This window comes from Aedes aegypti, chromosome 3 (genome assembly GCF_002204515.2).
Source record: "Aedes aegypti strain LVP_AGWG chromosome 3, AaegL5.0 Primary Assembly, whole genome shotgun sequence".
NCBI lineage: Eukaryota > Metazoa > Arthropoda > Insecta > Diptera > Culicidae > Aedes > Aedes aegypti.
In genome coordinates this window covers 235752739-235772506 of record NC_035109.1, presented here as the reverse complement: position 1 = coordinate 235772506, position 19768 = coordinate 235752739, and positions in this window count along the sequence as shown.

Below are 19768 nucleotides of genomic sequence, written 5' to 3'. Positions count from 1 at the left end.
ATGCTCAAAGCTTAAGCAAACAAAATATTGCCATTTGTATGTTATTTTATGCGATCCGTGCCTTTAAAGCTTTTGTACATTATTCTAGTTGGATTTCTACCTGGTTTATCATAAGATGAAAAAGCTAGGAATTTTTCAGTGCACTAAAATATTATTGTTAGACAATGTATTTTTTAACTTCGTTAAATTATTGTTATTATTACGTTCAAAATGTTCAATAGCCAGATTCCGAAAGCAATTTCTAGCTTTTCGTTATATGATAAACCACTTGACACGCAGAACAGATAAATCAATAAGGATAAAATCGAAAAGTATTGAAATCCCTTGCGTACATCATCCATAACCTCGTTTGATGAACTAGTAGCGCCCATATTAAGAATGAAATAGTATACTATTTAATTCAGTATTGAATCTTTAACATATTTATCGGGCTTGGGCTCTAGCCAGAAACTATTGTCATTTTTTTAATCATCCACGTAGCTTATGAACAGCCTTTGACAAGTCAATTTTGTTCCGATTTTGGCTTTGCAAAACCGAAAAGCATACTGTATATAGTTTTACAAGCACGTTGTTACAAGAAAGCAAAACGTTTAATATTTATAAATATAAATATTTCACGGAACAATATCGAAGTTTTGTTTCTCTTCGAAAAATTGCGTGCTATCCGTATCTAGCTTTGCGAAACTTTTTCATATTTGGATTCGTTTTGTCATTACCAAAACTCGGAATTGCGTGTAACGTTTCGTTTCGCATTGACGTAAAAAAATCCTACATACCCTCAATCCCTATTAGATACCACACTATCAGCCAGCATCATGTCACTGCAAGGCTGCGGGGCCGGTTGATTGATTGTCAAACGTTGTATTCAAGCGTTACTTTCTGTCCAACAAGAGAGTATTCGGATATGGAATCAAAAGTTATATTTGGATGTTAGTGCTAATCATAGATTTTGTGGTGTGGTATTCAGTGCCGTAGCATGCGGTTGGCCAGGTTGGCACCCGCCAAGACGCCAGGCTTTAGGGGGCGTCAAAATGCCTGACGCATCTGTGAAGTTTTTTGGAGATACACATTTAGCAAGGGGTTTCTTATGCTTCAGTATCTAGAAGAACTGTGGGAGATATGAACAAATAGCAGCAAAAAAGCAATAATAAATCAGCTGTGTTAAAAACGCCAGTATCAATTAAACGCCTACAAACCAAATATGTAGATTCTATTGACTGATAGTTAAAATAGCATATCAAAACAAAATACTAGGCGAGTTCCGCATAAAAAATTAAGCAGGATTCGTTGGTATTACTGAATGGTTTTGATTCAATTCTGATCGTAATTATCCTCTCTACTAGCAGCATCATTTTTTCATCACAAAATATTATTCAAATAGCAATGACTTTTTTGTTTTCCGCAGTGTATTATGCACTATTTTTTCAAAAGTTCTAAAAAAAAAATTGCATCTTAAGAATTTGTGCTGCTAATTGGTTATCTGGATCTGGAGATATTCCGAAATTACTTGGAAGACCTACGCGTAGCCATAACTCACGTAAATATCTCAGACTACTGAATTGTTCTCGTGTCTGGTTACTCGCTTTTCCGAACAATGCTTGGATGTGAGTCTGTTGTGAAATAAATGAGGCAAATTGATGCAACCGTTTCTGGTACCATTCCGTCCGAAAAAAAATCTTGAAAACTTCAAAAAACTTCCTTTGGTAATTTTTAGATTTCTGAAAGACAACTCAACCGATTCGTATGATTTTTTCAGAGAAGCTCCTTATTACCTGACATTGTTTAGCCCACATTTTATTTTTTTTTGATACATTGACAATAACATAAATTTTGTACGGGAAATGTCGGTCCCCCAAGAAATATTGGAATATCTTTAAAACCATATCGGCATAGATTATAAAAGAAGAGTTTTTTGAGAAATTGCGAAAAAATAATGCAAAATATTGAGAAACAAAAAAGTTATCGCAATTTGAATATTTTTTTTTGTAGTAAGTAAATGAAGCTGCTGGTAGAGGAGTTATGACGTATCAGATTATCAGAGAATTATACATGTAACATTGAAATTATAAGATGGTTGGAGGACGGCAGAATAAGGCATCTTATTCAACACCAAATGTTTTTTGTTTCTTCAAAATCATGAAAAAAAAAAACAGAAATCTACAAAACAAAAAACTGACTAATAACCGTTTAAATCCGCGCAGAACTTTTTGTAACATTGTTTATACATATTTATTATTTACAACATTTGCTAGTTTTTCGACATTTTTTTCAATGAAACTTCTAGAGGGTAACATGATAAAATTATCTTTGAAATCTTTTGATCTCTTTGAGTATTGTGTAAAAATAAAACTTCCTTTAATACTTCACTCATTTTTTTTTTGCGATATTTTGACAACATTCTATAAAATTATTGTAGAATTTAAGGAAAAATTTTCTTCAAAATCTTTAATTTTAAATTCTCTTGAAATTTCATCAAGAAAAACTATGAATATTTATTTTAAAAATCGCCAGAACCTTGTGCGATACAGATAGTTTACCTTTAAAAAAGATTTGATACATGTTGAATGCCATCTTCAAAATGTCTTACTAATGTTTAAGCATTACTTTATCGTGAAAATTTCTGAGAATTTTGATATTCGGTTTTTACAGACGTCGTACTTGGTTTTCAAATGTATTTCTTGAAAATTTTCTGCAATGTTTGACGTAAATTTGCCAAAAATGAGCTTTGAATAAGGGGCGCTTTAATGGCGGTTCGCCTGGTGACTCTGGTGGTATTACAATTTTTTGATAAACTGTAACTTGAACATAAAGTATCGTGATTCAAAATTTTCATGGAGAAAAAACATGAGAAACCATGAGTTTCCATAAATTAGCAGAAAACCCTATAATCCTCCTCTCCAAACCAAAACCAATGAATTTGTAGACTCTGACTGTGAGATATTGTTGCACAGCTTAAGACTCACGGCTGTTTCGATGGTTAGTAAACTTAGTAACTATAAATTTTAATAATTAAGATCGGGATGTGCGCGAACGCACGTCCCGGCTACCAAAAATTTCACACACGAGATATCCACATGAGGGATATTCGCAGGGGTCAACCCAGCACGGAAGTGCAATGGCCGGGTCTCACCCTGGGGGAACCGCCTTGATGATCACGGTAACCCCTGCGCCAGGTAAGTATGCTTTTGTTATGCTTGGAAAAATAGTTTCATCCAGGGGACGCACATTCTTCTATCGATTGGTTGCGTTAAACTTATGAATATAGGAAACTTAGGTAATTCTTTTAAAACTGATGTATTTCCAGTTAGAATTCTTGACATATTTTTCTCAGAACTCAGAATGAAGGATTCTTGCTTCCTGTTGGAATATTTGTGCTACTGTATCCATTATATTTTGGCAACACATTGAAAAATGTCATGTTGTCAAAAACGTGTCATGTCAAAAATTGAACGGTTTTGTGTTGCATATTTTTAACGCAATTCATCGTGGTAAGCGTGAGAAAGCCATTCTAACGTTCATTTTCCAAGACTTGTGGAGAAAAATGCCAGATCGCCACAAACTCTGGAGAACCGCTCAATTTGTATACAATGGCAAAACCGAACGTAATGTTGCCAAAATAAAAAGATAGTGGAGACTGGGCAAAGAATGCTCTCATTTAACAGCTGTGGTAACTCTCATATGAATACTAAACTAAAGAGCAGGCTATGTCCCAGATGAGACGTAATGCCAGAAATGAGAAGAAAAGAGACTGGTTAGAGTTAATCCCCGGGAATTCTTGATCCAACCCTGTTTTTTCGAAAACTAAAAGTCTCATTACAATCAGTTTTGTGCAATACTTTATCTTTACGAAAGTCATTGTCAGAGCAGGACATTCATCAGTTAGCTTGACAAATAGAATTTTAGAAGCAGTTTATTTGTTAACACATTAAAATCCAACAGAGATCTTTAAAACGACTTCGGAAAATATTAATATATTTGCGTATATTCGATTAAACGTCTCAAGTTCGCAGTACTTGGAGATTTATATAAGTTAAATAAAACGCTCAGTTTGACTTGATTTGATACATACAGGTTGTGAACATTTGAACCCACGGCTAATAGCCAAACATATTTGCGATGCAATAATATACGATTTAAAAACTCCTACAATTGTGATATCTCTTACAATAGAATGTGTTATAAACAACAAACACGTTATTATTGGAATGTAAGTACAAATTTTTCATCCCATAGTTAAAAATAATTCTTCAAACCATAATTCACTTGTGAGGTTTCGGGTCGGGGTAGGGTTCGGCTTTGAGAGGGCTGAAATTTTAGATGAAATTCATAGTGAAAGTTGATCTTTTCTTCAGGGGCACATATAACTCCGCCTTCCATTATCACTACCTTCATAGATAGTTGAACTTGTGTAGTAGACTAATCTCACTGATGTGTGCCGCTGCAAAAAGTAAGTCAAGTGACACACCTAATTGTTTACGCGCACTTCTATCACACACGCTTTATAGGCTGTTGATATCGATCCGGATATTCTAGCGAATCAATATTTGTTAATTGGTAAAGCTTTGGTTTCACGAGAACACAGTTTTTTTCGGGTAGGGACATGCAATCTATGAACAAGGGTGTTCTCATAAATTAATCAAGAGAGAAAAATTTATGCGCGCTGATTTCCGTAAATGACCTGATAAATTACAGGAGAATGCTTGGGTCGAATTCGTTTATTGACGATAATTAGCCACTCCATTTATCTGTTCTGTATTGTGATTTATTCCGGAAACGATTGAATACATTATTGAGTTGGGGTTGTGCGCGAACTCATGTTTCGAGTATTCTATATTGAACATATGAGAAGGTTCAAAGGAGCTAATACAACATGGATGTAATGATTGAATCTCAATCTAGAGGAACCAACAACACATTGTATCACGTTGCCTATTGTGGACCCTCCTTGAATTTTCCTGACCAAATATATTTTCTGGGATTGCTAGCTAAGAATGCAAATGAAGTTTTCCCGCTGGATGTTCCTAGGAATAAAAGTGTTTTGAGTGTTAATTTCATGTTTTTCTGTACAGGGGTCCATAATACGCAAAAGGTCCTAAACTGACATCGACTACAGTGTTGTAATAGACAAATACTGCGACTACCGAAAAGCTAAACATTACATATAATTTGCAATTGGATTAGATGGACAAATTGATGTGAAGATTTGCGAAAAAGTTACACGTCTTCTCAGTGAGAATCGAACTCACGACTCCCCGATCTCTAGTTGGGGCGCGTTAACCACTACGCCATGAGAGGACTCATGAACGCAGAAGTTAACCTGAATTCGATTTCAGCTCAATAATCACGTGGTCCTCTTTCGCAAAGTGCACCTCTTTCGGAAGAATTAGATGCCCATCCAAACACAACGCTTTCTATATATATCCAATGCCTAGCCCGAGAGCGCATTGTTTTTTAGGTATAGGAATAGCACACTACACTAGCCAGCAACTGCGCTGGCTGAGGTTTCTATTGTGTGGGCTTCCAATGGGTCGCGACGTTCTCAAACGACCGGTTACGGAACATGAGTCCGTTGCTCGATAAATACTTGTTAACGCGCCCCAACTAGAGATCGGGGAGTCGTGAGTTCGATTCTCACTGAGAAGACGTGTAACTTTTTCGCAAATCTTCACATCAATTTGTCCATCTAATCCAATTGCAAATTATATGTAATGTTTAGCTTTTCGGTAGTTGTTAAACTTCCACCCGGCTGGTTGGCCGTAAACCACGATTCATAATTAAAAAACAAGTATTTATCGAGCAACGGACTCATGTTCCGTAACCGGTCGTTTGAGAACGTCGCGACCCATTGGAAGCCCACACAATAGAAACCTCAGCCAGCGCAGTTGCTGGCTAGTGTAGTGTGCTATTCCTATACCTAAAAAACAATGCGCTCTCGGGCTAGGCATTGGATATATATAGAAAGCGTTGTGTTTGGATGGGCATCTAATTCTTCCGAAAGAGGTGCACTTTGCGAAAGAGGACCACGTGATTATTGAGCTGAAATCGAATTCAGGTTAACTTCTGCGTTCATGAGTCCTCTCATGGCGTAGTGGTTAACGCGCCCCAACTAGAGATCGGGGAGTCGTGAGTTCGATTCTCACTGAGAAGACGTGTAACTTTTTCGCAAATCTTCACATCAATTTGTCCATCTAATCCAATTGCAAATTATATGTAATGTTTAGCTTTTCGGTAGTTGTTAAACTTCCACTCGGCTGGTTGGCCGTAAACCACGATTCATAATTAAAAAAAAAAAAAAAAACAAATACTGCGAGTTTGATTACAGAGAACAATAATTGAATGTCTCACGATTAAATCGGGATGTGCGCGAACGCACTTCCCGGCTACCAAAAATTACACACACGAGATATCCACATGAGGGATATTCGCAGGGGTCAACCCAGCACGGATGTGCAATGGCCGGGTCTCACCCTGGGGGAACCGCCTTGATGATCACGGTAACCCCTGTGCCAGGTAAGTATGATTTTGAATGGCACAGGAAGATGACTAGGTTCAAGACGGGAACATTCTTCTATCGATTTGTTCAGTGTTTTTTAACTAAATGTGAATGAGAAAATCAGGTAAATACTGGACTTCTTTCCTATTGGTAAAAATCCTAGACATTTTTAAAAATGATACGAAATAGGTCCCTTGTTTTGTTTCTTATTAGGAAAGCGGGGGGAGGGGAGCCAAAAATTTTCAATTATAGCGTTACGTAATAAATGGACGCTGCCTTATATATGCCCTACATATCGAATTTAATTTTATCGATATCTAATTGATATTCGCTAATTTTCAAAAGAGTTGTTTAAAACCAAACCAATAATTTTAGCTTTGTTTACACCAACAGTTGCATAATAGGGTCAATCACATGATTTTTTTTACTAATGTTTCACCAAGACCAACGGATATCCTTGATTTTAATGAACCAGTTTTTGTAATATAATCAATAAACGTTGAAACGGTTTTTGCTGGGCAGTGTTTCGGAGAGCCCAAGCAGTACGCTTTGTTTTCGAGACACCGGGAGTCGTTTTTCGTTTCGCGAGTTTTGCTGGGCAGTGTTTCGGAGAGCCCAAACAAGACGGTTCGTTTTCGGGACGCCGGGAGTTGTTTTTCGTTTCGCGAGTTTTGCTGGGCAGTGTTTTGGAGAGCCCAAGCAAGACGCTTTGTTTTCGGGACGCCGGGAGTCGTTTTTCATTTCGCGAGTTTTGCTGGGCAGTGTTTTGGAGAGCCCAAACAAGACGGTTCGTTTTCGGGACGCCGGGAGTTGTTTTCCGTTTCGCGAGTTTTGCTGGGCAGTGTTTTGGAGAGCCCAAGCAAGACGCTTTGTTTTCGGGACGCCGGGAGTCGTTTTTCATTTCGCGAGTTTTGCTGGGCAGTGTTTCGGAGGGCCCAAGCAGTACGCTTTGTTTTTTATGGGAAAACGGACAATCAACCGGAATAACTAAAACACTACACTAGTTTAATGAACTTAAACTAACAAACAACTTTATTCTTTAGCAAAAGGTTAACATAGTCTTGTTTGCTCGACAACTGTTTCACGAATGAGGTAGTAACAAAAAGCGCGCGCTAACCGCACGGTGATGACAGGAATGGCGCGCTAGCTAAAAGCAACTCCAGTGATGCGCACGCTAAGAGCATCTCCACAGTAGGGGTTGGAAATTGGTACCTCAACACCCTCGCTCAATTTCCGAACTTCATCAATCCCAAATTGTTACGATGTTGCAGAAACGCCTTACCAGGTAATCCCTTCGTCATAACGTCTGCAAGCTGATTTGCACTTGGAATATATCGTACTGCTACCTGCCCTCGCTGAATCAGTTCTCGTACGAATCGGAATTTTATATCAATGTGTTTCAATCTTCCGACATCTCGTTCATCCTCCACGACTCGAATGGTTGACTGGTTGTCCTCGAAGTAAACTATTGGTTCTTCCAGCTTCACTCCTAGTTCCTTTAGCAACCGAGTCAGCCAGATTCCATGACAAACTGTGACACATAAAGCGATGAGCTCTGCCTCAGTAGATGAGAGTGAGACCGTTGATTGTTTCCTTGTTAGCCAACTGACCGTGCATCCGTGCACACGAAAAACAAATCCTGTCAGCGAGCGTCGATCTACCAGGTCATTAGCCCAGTCTGCGTCTGAGTATGCTTCCATTGCCGGCGCTTCATCGTCTCCTCGAAATACCAGCCCAAGGTCAATAGTACCACGTATGTACCGAAGAATGCGCTTCAAATGTACCCAGTGCTCTTCCGTAGGGCAACTTTGAAATTGGCTGAAATAATTTACAGCCGCACACAGGTCAGGTCGAGATGTCAACGTAACGTACATTAAACATCCAACCAACTCTCGATATGGCTTGTCCGTCCGCATCGATTCTTCTCCTTTCTTGAGCCGCAACCTGCATTCCATCGGTGTTGATACTGGTTTACAATCACTCATGTTGAACCGTTTTAAAAGTCCTTCCAGAAAACTCCGCTGAGTAATTCTCAATAACCTTTCCTCGACATTTCGTTCGATTTTCATGCCGAGAAAACAGTTAATTTCCCCAACGTCAGTCATTTCGAATTCCGTCGAAAGGCACTTTTTCACAACTTCAATAAGCTTCAAGTGTCGTCCAATAAGCAAAACGTCATCCACATAAAGTACAAGAAACATTTGATTCTGTCCCGTACCCTTCACATATAAACACTTATCACTTGTGCTTCGACGGAACCCAAGTCTCTCCACAAAACTATGAAAACGTTCATTCCATGCTCTTGACGCCTGCTTCAGTCCATAGAGCGATTTATTCAATTTACACACTAGGTTCTTCCCTTTCACATATCCTTCCGGTTGAGTCATGTAAATTTCTTCAGATATCGATCCGTTCAGAAAAGCCGACTTCACGTCCATTTGGTGGACTGTCATCTTTTCTTGGTTTGCAATGGCTAAAACTGCACGGAGCGTGTCCAGCTTTGCCACCGGGGAATACGTTTCGGAATAGTCAAATCCGTATCGCTGCGTAAACCCACGTGCCACAAGTCTTGCTTTGTACCGATCTTCTTCGCCGTTTTCACTTCTCTTCACCCGGAAAACCCACTTACAGGATATCGGAGCACGCCCTTCTGGAAGTTTCACTAGCGTCCACGTATGATTCCGCTCCAGTGCATCGATCTCTTCTTGAATAGCTGTCTTCCATTTTGGCCAATCCGATCGTTTTTCCATCTCACACAACGAACTAGGTAAGTTCTCCACGTAGCTCGTAGCGTTCAACGCATATCCGGTAATGTTCATATCATAATCACTGTGCCAAGAAGGAGCATGTCGATTCCGCCGCGGCCGCCAGTCACTCCTGGCTTCTTCACTCATTTCCTGCGATATTTCTCCACGAAGCGTATCGTCCCCACAGGATTCATATTCTCCCTCATTGTCCTCTTCATTTTGCTCCAGGTCACTTTGCTCTTCTGCGTCTTCATGTTCATTCGCCGGATCGGTTACTTCTTCACTTTCATCATCACTAGAATCCGCTTCTCGGGAAGATACAGGAACCTGAACGATTTCACTGTTTCCAATACTTCTTCTAGGATCCGCTTGCTTCACACCTCTATCCTCGACAAAAATCACGTCTCGTGCCACCACAATCCGCTTCCGCCTTGGATCCCATACTCGATAGCCGTTTTGTGAGTATCCGATGAAAACTCCTTTCCATGATTTGCCGTCGAGTTTCCTCCGCAGCTCCTTCGGAATGTGCACAAAAACATCCGATCCGAATACTCGAAGCTTTTCCACGTTTGGTTTCTTTCCTTCCCACATTTCGAAAGGTGTCTTCTTCTCGCCGATAGCGCTTGCTGGACTGCGATTCGCCAAAAACGCCGCAGTTTGAACAGCGGAACCCCACAGCTCACTACTCACCCCAGAATCTTGCAGCATCGATCGTGTCTTCTCTACAAGCGTTCTGTTCATGCGTTCGCTGGTACCGTTTTGTTCCGGCGTGTACGGCACCGTCCACTCTATTTGCACACCCTTCTCCTTGCAAAAACTCAGGAAAGCCCGATTCTTGTACTCCGTACCGTTGTCGCAACGAAAACGCGAGATACTTCTTCCGAACTTCGCGGACACTATGGCTTCATATTCGCGGAAAACGTCCACTACCTGGTCCTTCGAACTGATTAAGCACACGACGGTGAAACGGCTCCAGTCGTCAATGAAAGTCACAAAGTATTTTTCCCCATCGACGCCCACCGGTGTCACCGGGCCGCATACGTCCGAATGTATGAGCTCTAGCACTCGCGTCGACCGTCGCTCTTCTCCAACCGAAAATGGCTTCCTTGATTGCTTGCCGACGATGCAAGGCTCACACACGATTTCGTCCGCGAATTTTCCATCCATATTCACTTTCATACCGGTTACCATATTATTACGTATCAAAAGTTTCAAGTTCTTTCCACTCAAATGGCCGTACCGGCGATGCCAAATCTCAAGCCCTTTCGGTATCCGCCCACACGAATAGTACGAAGAGTCTTTATGCACTTTATCGCGGTATAAGTCCAGTTCATATAATTTACCGCGCCGGTTACCCACCGCAACTGCACCGGATTCTCGTTCAATCGACACTTTACCCTCCGCGAAAATCACTTTTAGGCCGGCCGTCTCCATTTTTCTCACTGATAGCAGATTTACTCTCGCTTCGGGAATGAACAACACATTTTTCAAAGTAATCGGAATCGACTTACCATTCACTTGAGAGTAAAGTTGTACCTCACCGTGTTCCTTTGCGACGATGCACTCTCCTTCCTTGGCTACTGCGATCTGCATCGGATTCTTCATCGGCGACAGCTGCTTGAACAAACTCTTGTCGTTTGTCAAGTGCTCCGACGAACCCGAATCGACGATCCATCCAACTTCACGGCTTGAGAATTTCCTTGCACCAGCAAAACACACACCATTTTCTTCTTCTCCCAAATGCGCACTACTCCTATTCGATCCCTTCTTTTTCTTCTCCGGGCACTCGGACAATTTATGTCCCTCTTTGTGGCAACCAAAACACTTGAACTGTTTCTTCTGATACTGGCCGGTTTTCTTCTTACTCGCTCCAGAAAATGCTGCTGAATCACCAGCCGGCAGGCTAGCTTCCACACCACCACTTTTCTGCTTAATCTCTTCGTCAAGCAGACGACACTTCACAAATTCGATTGTCAAATTTTCTTCCGGCATTGTTTCCAACGCCGTCACGACGGTAGCGAATGCCGGCCCCAACGTCAGCAAAAGATGGCAAACAATATCCAGATCGTCGATTTGTGCTCCGGTGCTTTTATACTCCCGCACAATTTTGTCGAACACGAGGAAATGCTCCTGCAAACTTCCCCTCTCGTGACGGAGTGTCAGCATCTTTCTTTTCAGGTGCAAACGGCTAGCTATGCTCTTCCGTTCGAACACCCGCTGCAACGCTGACCAGATTGCTTTCGGCGTCAGCTGATCCTGAACGTATTCCAGCTGATTATCATGAATCCGAGAAATCAATAAAGATTTGCACCGACGATCTTTTTTTATCCGCGCAGCAAACTGCTTCTTCTTATCCGCCTGGATAGCAGCAGTATCAGCTGCTTCGATTTTCAGTTCTTCCACTTCCGCGATTTCCCGACTGATGCACTCGGTTAACTCGTGCTCTTCCAGCACAACCAGCATCCGGTACTTCCACGCCGGATAGTTCGAACCATCGAATAACGGAACGCGCACGAAATCGTCCTTCTCCATCTTCTCGAATTTTTACTATTTGCGATTTACTGGGCCATAACCTTATGGGAAAACGGACAATCAACCGGAATAACTAAAACACTACACTAGTTTAATGAACTTAAACTAACAAACAACTTTATTCTTTAGCAAAAGGTTAACATAGTCTTGTTTGCTCGACAACTGTTTCACGAATGAGGTAGTAACAAAAAGCGCCCGCTAACCGCACGGTGATGACAGGAATGGCGCGCTAGCTAAAAGCAACTCCAGTGATGCGCACGCTAAGAGCATCTCCACAGTAGGGGTTGGAAATTGGTACCTCAACAGTTTTCGAGACACCGGGAGTCGTTTTTCGTTTCGCGAGTTTTGCTGGGCAGTGTTTCGGAGAGCCCAAACAAGACGGTTCGTTTTCGGGACGCCGGGAGTTGTTTTTCGTTTCGCGAGTTTTGCTGGGCAGTGTTTTGGAGAGCCCAAGCAAGACGCTTTGTTTTCGGGACGCCGGGAGTCGTTTTTCATTTCGCGAGTTTTGCTGGGCAGTGTTTTGGAGAGCCCAAGCAAGATGCTTTGTTTTCGGGACGCCGGGAGTTGTTTTTCGTTTCGCGAGTTTTGCTGGGCAGTGTTTTGGAGAGCCCAAGCAAGACGCTTTGTTTTCGGGACGCCGGGAGTCGTTTTTCGTTTCGCGAGTTTTGCTGGGCAGTGTTTCGGAGGGCCCAAGCAGTACGCTTTGTTTTCGAGACACCGGGAGTCGTTTTTCGTTTCGCGAGTTTTGCTGGGCAGTGTTTCGGAGAGCCCAAACAAGACGGTTCGTTTTCGGGACGCCGGGAGTTGTTTTTCGTTTCGCGAGTTTTGCTGGGCAGTGTTTTGGAGAGCCCAAGCAAGACGCTTTGTTTTCGGGACGCCGGGAGTCGTTTTTCATTTCGCGAGTTTTGCTGGGCAGTGTTTTGGAGAGCCCAAGCAAGATGCTTTGTTTTCGGGACGCCGGGAGTTGTTTTTCGTTTCGCGAGTTTTGCTGGGCAGTGTTTCGGAGGGCCCAAGCAGGACGCTTCGTTTTCGGGACGCCGGGAGTTGTTTTTCGTTTCGCGAGTTTTGCTGGGCAGTGTTTTGGAGAGCCCAAGCAAGACGCTTTGTTTTCGGGACGCCGGGAGTCGTTTTTCGTTTCGCGAGTTTTGCTGGGCAGTGTTTCGGAGGGCCCAAGCAAGACGCTTTGTTTTCGGGACGCCGGGAGTCGTTTTTCGTTTCGCGAGTTTTGCAGTGTTTCGGAGAGCCCAAACAAGACGATTCGTTTTCGGGACGCCGAGAAGCTTTACGGTTCGCGTTGTGTGAGTGCGAAAAGATATCCGTGTTAAGTCGAGGATGGATTACCAACTGGTGAGCTCGTTTCATGCTTATAATGACACATATTTTCATGAAAACGTTATTTTATTTAATGTTCAAATAAACTTTGAATGGTTCGTCACTACAAGTGTCGGCATTATGCCTGTTTTATATAATTTCAATATACATATATTTTCTCTCTTTAACATTACTAAAAACATCTTTTGAATGGTTCGACATTATGGATGTTGACGTATATTTTAAAACTCCTATCAAAAACTTTTCATCTCGAGACAATAATGTACAGCATTACGCTTCTGTAATTTTCAAACAAACTATGTTTGGTTCGTCACTAAAAGTGTCGGCATCGTTCCTTTTTCATATTATTTAAAATATATACATATATATTTTTCTTTTTGCCATTACTTAAAACATTTTTTGAATGGTTCGACATAATGGATGTTGACGTATATTTTATATCTTCTACCGAAAACTTCTCGAGACAAAATGCAAAACTAGCTCTAAGTTTAAGTTGTATTTTCCCTCCTTATCCATGGATCGCATCACTGACCAATGGTGACTCCCAGATCTTTTCCTCCCTCACTAATAAACACCCTCCCCGTGGTGATTGTGGAGATGCAGAGGTATTCTCGGTCTCTAGAAGCAACAATCATCACACCCTAACATTCCTTCCCCATCCCAACTGACTGTAAGGACTTGGCCGGCGCCGTTATTGATCAATAATATTAGATCTGCTAAAGTTGTACTTCGAAAATAAGCGGAAACTCCCATCCCTTATTCATTTGGATCGTAGTGCAATTCTTACCAGTTCCGATCAATCACGGAGTAGCAACCATTGACATGTACAGTCAGTCTATGCTATGCTATGCTATGCTATGCTATAATCAATAAACGTTGAAACCATGAAACATATACAAATATGGTCAATTGACAAAAAATCTCTGAGTTAATATGCCATCTGCGTAAGGGGATTGTGTGAGATCTCTTAGCACCTCTTCATGGTGATTCTTAGGAGTTAATCTTTGCGTCCCTAACCTAGTTTTACAATCAAATTTTCGTGATCTTTTGGCTCAAATTCCCATAATTTCCAGCCGATTTCGATAAAATTTTGACACAACTCCATTTCAGTATTTATGTTTCGTGACCAATACTGGAAGCCCAATTTGGACGGTCGCTTCCGGATTTATATGGGATGTTCCGTGGGTATTATACTATTAGTGTATTCCGACTCTTTCAAGTCATTTGGAATCATTCTAACCAGATTCCCTGAAACCGGTTCCTGGGGTCTCAGTTGGGGATGATCAGCAAAAACCCTATCATGCGACACATCAATCTTCAAGATTTCCCAACGAAAGTGTAATACAATGCATATTGAAGAATTGTATGCAACATAGAGCCATCTTCAAGTACTTCAGGAAAATCCTAGAGCCGATTCCGGGACCCTGGTGAAAGACATCAATTCAATGATTGCAAACTCTATCATGCGACACATCAATCTTTTTTTGGAAGTAATTTGGCTCACCCTGAACTACATCCCTGAAATCGTTTGATGAGCGGGAGCCTTCGTTACTCTCTCAATTTAGCATCGGCAATTAAAAACTGTATTTCAATCTTTTTATAGAAGCGAGCAGTAATGATTGGTTATTCGGTCCAAACGGGTGTCTATCCCTTATCATATTGTAACATGTTAGTTTAAGAGTCCTGTACATATGTTTAGGTTACCAATGAATGTAGATATGTGCATAATTTCCGTAAAATATATGTTGTGAATCGATGTCGCTTGTATTACTGCAATCTAATGAATATGGCCCTAAACGCTGGAATCAACGGGTAGGAACCATGGCTTCTATAGAATCGAAACAAAGTCTTCCATCACTTCCTACGATCACCTAATCCCATTCGTGTTGGGGGATTGACGGCCCAACTACAGTCCACTTCAAGGAAACGCCAACTCATTGGCTCTCCCCCAACACTCTTCAAGTTTTTTCACTGGGAGTATGAAACGATGCAACATAAAATCATCAACAAGTACCGTAAAGTACCCATATTTCGCGCGCGCTCCTAACTTCGCCCACTGACATTTTAAACATGTTTTGCGAAAGAAATTTCTGTTGGCTAATATTTTGAATAATTCTACTTTGGTTATGCTTACATAACATGCAATTATATAATCCAATATGTACCAACATATATTGATAAAATGGCAGTGAGCGAAATTAGGAGCGTGTGCGAAATATGGTAGCATCACGGTACTTTCGGGATGTTTCTGGAGCCGATTGCGGACCCCTGAGAAGTATCCTAAGTAAGTCCTTTTACAGAGTCCTAGGTTTGACTACAGAACATCCCGCAAGAAACTATATGTTGCATGCATGTATTCAATTTGTATCGTATTATACTCCTGGCAACAATGAAGATTGCTGTATCGCATGATATGAATTGCAATCACCAGATTGATCTTCTTTTCTAGGGTCCAGAATCGGCTCCAAAATAATTCGTAAGTACTATGAATTGACCATATGTTGCAGGGGTTCTTAACCGTTGGTCCGCGGACCCCTAGGGGGCCGTGACGACTTCTCAGGGGGTCCGTGAAGCTATTCCAAATAAGCGTATAGTTGCTGTTTTTATGACACATATATTTAAAAAATCTAACTTATTTTATTTAACTTTCAAGAAGGCCAGTACTGATAAAATACATTTTATATAAATTTGTTTATAAGTGCTTGGTTTAATTACTCTATATGTTGTTCTGAATCTTCATCTCCAGTCCAGTCCAGATCTGGTAAATTATTGGAGGGATTGCAGATATACGATTTTTTTCATTCCTCTCAAATTGTGCGCAGAATCCACTCGAATCTATCATCAGGATTTTTGAGAGATTTCTTAAGATATCTATAGTAGTATTTATTGGCAGAAACTTGGTCAGATAACCGCCAGAATCCTCACATGGATTCCAGACAAATATCTGACAAAGTTTTCGGAGAGTTTCCGGAGATTTTTTTTGGTTAGATCTTTCCGGATGTCTTGTCAAATTCTTTCAATTTCTTTCTGTTTCTGTTAATCGTTTTAGATGCTTGCCATGAAAATCTTCAACGACTTTTGCTTAACAAATATTTTTACTGAATAAAAGTTATGTTACTCCTTAACATATTGTGACTGAATAAACTTTTATAAAGCTTACTAATGTTACTAGGGATGGGAATAATACTGATTTATTGTTGGGAGTTTGACCTATGTTTTTTTTTCAGGATTTTCACAAGATACTATCTCAAAGTCCCTTGTCAGATTCTTCGAAAGAAAATTGTAAAACTCTTAATTAGAGTCTTAGTAAACTTCTTCGACGGATGAAAGCGCAATTTTTGAATTATTTTTTTTTTTTTTTGGTATCACTGTCAAGAATATCTATCGATTTCAATATCTACCATTTTCAGAGGTCCGTAGGATGTTTGTAGAATTTCAAAGGGGGTCGCAGATACAAACAGGTTGAGAACAACTGCTATGTTGCAATGAATTATTGATTATGCATCGTATCATACTCCCAGCGAAAACTCTCGCAGATTGATGTGTCGCATGATAGGGTTTCAATGCTAGTAATGGACCCATTAGTAGCTGAAATTCGTTCTCAACGCTGTTCCGCAATGATATCTCAGATGGATATACGTTTTGTGGAGTCTAACAACAAGTTCAATGTCTTTACTTCATAGTACGCCTATGAAACATATAAGATCATTCGATTGTTTTCAGCGAAATGTACATTTGGAAAACTGTTGTCCGAATGCCTCTTATGGACCCTTTAAATCAAATAATGTCTGTTTACAATAAACATTGCGAAACCATTGACTTTACTATGACGAAATCGGAACTAAAACAAAAATTTATGTCTTATCAAAATTCGAACTAGATTAAGAAAATAACGTTTTCAAACTATATAATATTAAGTATAAAATTGTAACAAAATGGTCTACTGAAATAAATAAATAAATAAATAAATAAATATCCAAACAAATATTCCGGTTGAATGTTAGATCCACGTATGTTGAGGTTGAGGTTGAGGTACTTCTCCATGAAGTCCGCGAACTCCATATTCTTCTTTGCTCAAATCGATGTTAAGGACATATCTCCTTGAGTACCAAAATGGCCTCTAATATGTCACCTTACATCCCCCCTCACTTTCCGCTCATTCCTCTCACGCTTCTCACAGTGTTTTCAAGAGCATCACAAAAAATGATAATTTGAAGTTACTAACCTTGTTGCAGAGGGTGGGTTTCTTAACTGCAAGCATTCCATAATGTGTTTTTCACAAATTACCAGTTTTTGAATGCAAACACGTAGTCATTGCTGTGATTTGTGTTGTAAAATACCACGCACTACCGAATCACTTCTTCCCGCACCGAGATAGGGGAACTGGGGGTAAAATGAACACCCTAAGCAATTTTCATGTTTTCATGCTTATGAAGCTGTCAGATTCTTTTTCAATTGATTGAATTGAAGAAGGATGTTTATACAATGAAACAAATTGAAATATTGTGATGGAAATAGAATTTTATCAACATTATTATACTTTTGAAAATTTCTTTCCACAGAGTCAATGTTCCAAACATGTGGGTAAAATGAACATGTAACGGGAGTAATATGAATATATACTCGGGGGTAATATGTACACATGCTGGGGGTAAAATGAACATGTAGTGGGCTCAAATTGAACGGGCTGCGGAATGATTCTCGGCATCTGTTACATGATCAATGCATATCTCACAGACATTCCGAAATCGATGGAACGTTTAGCCGCGACGATTTGGATGACTGTTCATGTCTGGCTTTGTATTTTCTCTTTCAATTTCCGTCTACTTATCATAAATACTTTAAAAATATGATGTGCCACGCAGTTCGGTAGAGTTTTGATGGTTTAAGTCATAAAAACCTGAAATTCCACGAGTGAAAATTTACATCATATGAGAAAACGGAGAGACGTACTTTGTTTTTGTTTACTTTTCCAGTTTTTGACAGTTCTAGATCGCACTAGAGTTGTCGAAATAGTTCCTTAGTCTGAGGATTAAGCATGGTGCTATGTTTTACATAGATACATAGCAAAATTTCCGTAAAACACAAACCTGTTCATTTTACCCACAGTTCCCCTATTGTTTGCTGGCTTTTCGGTGCCCGTTCTTAAACTCACTTTTAATGGAATTTCTACTTTTGATTTTGATGCGATACTGGAAACACTTTATTTTTTCTCGCATCGTGTTCTTGGGAGCAACAAATCACTAAATAGGGTAAAGAACTACTTCGGCACTTGGACCAATTCCCGGCACTCTTTGAATAAAATCTAAAATTTCTTCGTTTTAACCTAATCAACAGACACTGACATATTTATTAATCATCAATGAACTATATGTGCATCGAATGTTACATAGGCAATACGTGTATCAAATACAAATTCTGCACAAAAAAATCAAATACAAAATATTATTTTCCACTCCACAATCATGCTCAAGTTTTAGAGTGCCGAAATTAATCTTTCCACATTTACATTTTTACATTCACTTACCATGAGGAACATAAACCACGGGAAATCTCAGCTTTGCATGACCTTTTGTGATTATCACTAGCCGAGAATACATTATAATATCACTGCTCACATTTCATACACTTACTTATATAAAAATAGTTTGGAAACCATCCGATTAAATAGTTCAAAACTTTGCCTAATTTTAACGAACAAGAATCACTTTGGCACCGTTGCTTCCATACCAAAAGTGTTGTCAATCTTACGGTCTTTGAACGAACTAATCATTTCTTTAAAGTCTGAAAGTTGTTTCAACGGCAAGAACAGTAACAGAAATATGTTTCAAATCATAACAATTAAATTTGATATTGATTTAGCTTTAAAAATATGTTTGTATAGTTGTTTTTCATCAAATTTTGCCAAAATATTTTATTGGGGTTGAAATTATTTTTGGAATTCAAAATTAAAAGTTTAGCAACACTTCATCGTATCCATACACGGAGTCTGTTAGTATGCAATAAAGAAAACGAATAGATTTATAAAGGGCGTTTGCCGTTGCGTTGCCGAAGACTCGATGGAAGGTGTGGCAACGTTGATTTCCTCTCCCCTTCATTCGCATTGCATTATAACGCAAACGTAATAATGACGTCATGCAAACCGCATTGAAGAACATTCAAAGTGTGAATGCAAAGGCAACATAAAACCAGCACACCTATTTTTCGGCTCCTTTGCTTTCAGTCATCTGTCAAACTCTTGTTTTGATTTTGTTTCTGCACCGTAAAGTTCGGAGCGGCATCTCGGCAGTGATTATATATTAGGTTCCTGCTCAAAAATCTCACCGTTAATTACCAGGTAAGCATATCTTGAACAATAATTTCATCTGTTCGGATCAGATACAGATCAGACACAGGTGCATACAAAAATTTCATGCTTGTTTCAGCTCATCAGATGGAGGCAAACGAAGCATCGATCGACGACTGCGAGGGGAGTTTCTCTGCTCAGTTTCGGGGTTCGAATGGCCCCACGCTTGGTGCACAAATGGATGAGCCACTCGATCTCTGTGTCCATCGTCATTCAGGTGAGTCCTCATTTTGTTACCAGTGCTATAATGTAAGAGATTAGCTATTCCCGGCGGCTAGTGGTTTTGTTGACGAAAGCTACAATCGAGCTTTCCAAAAC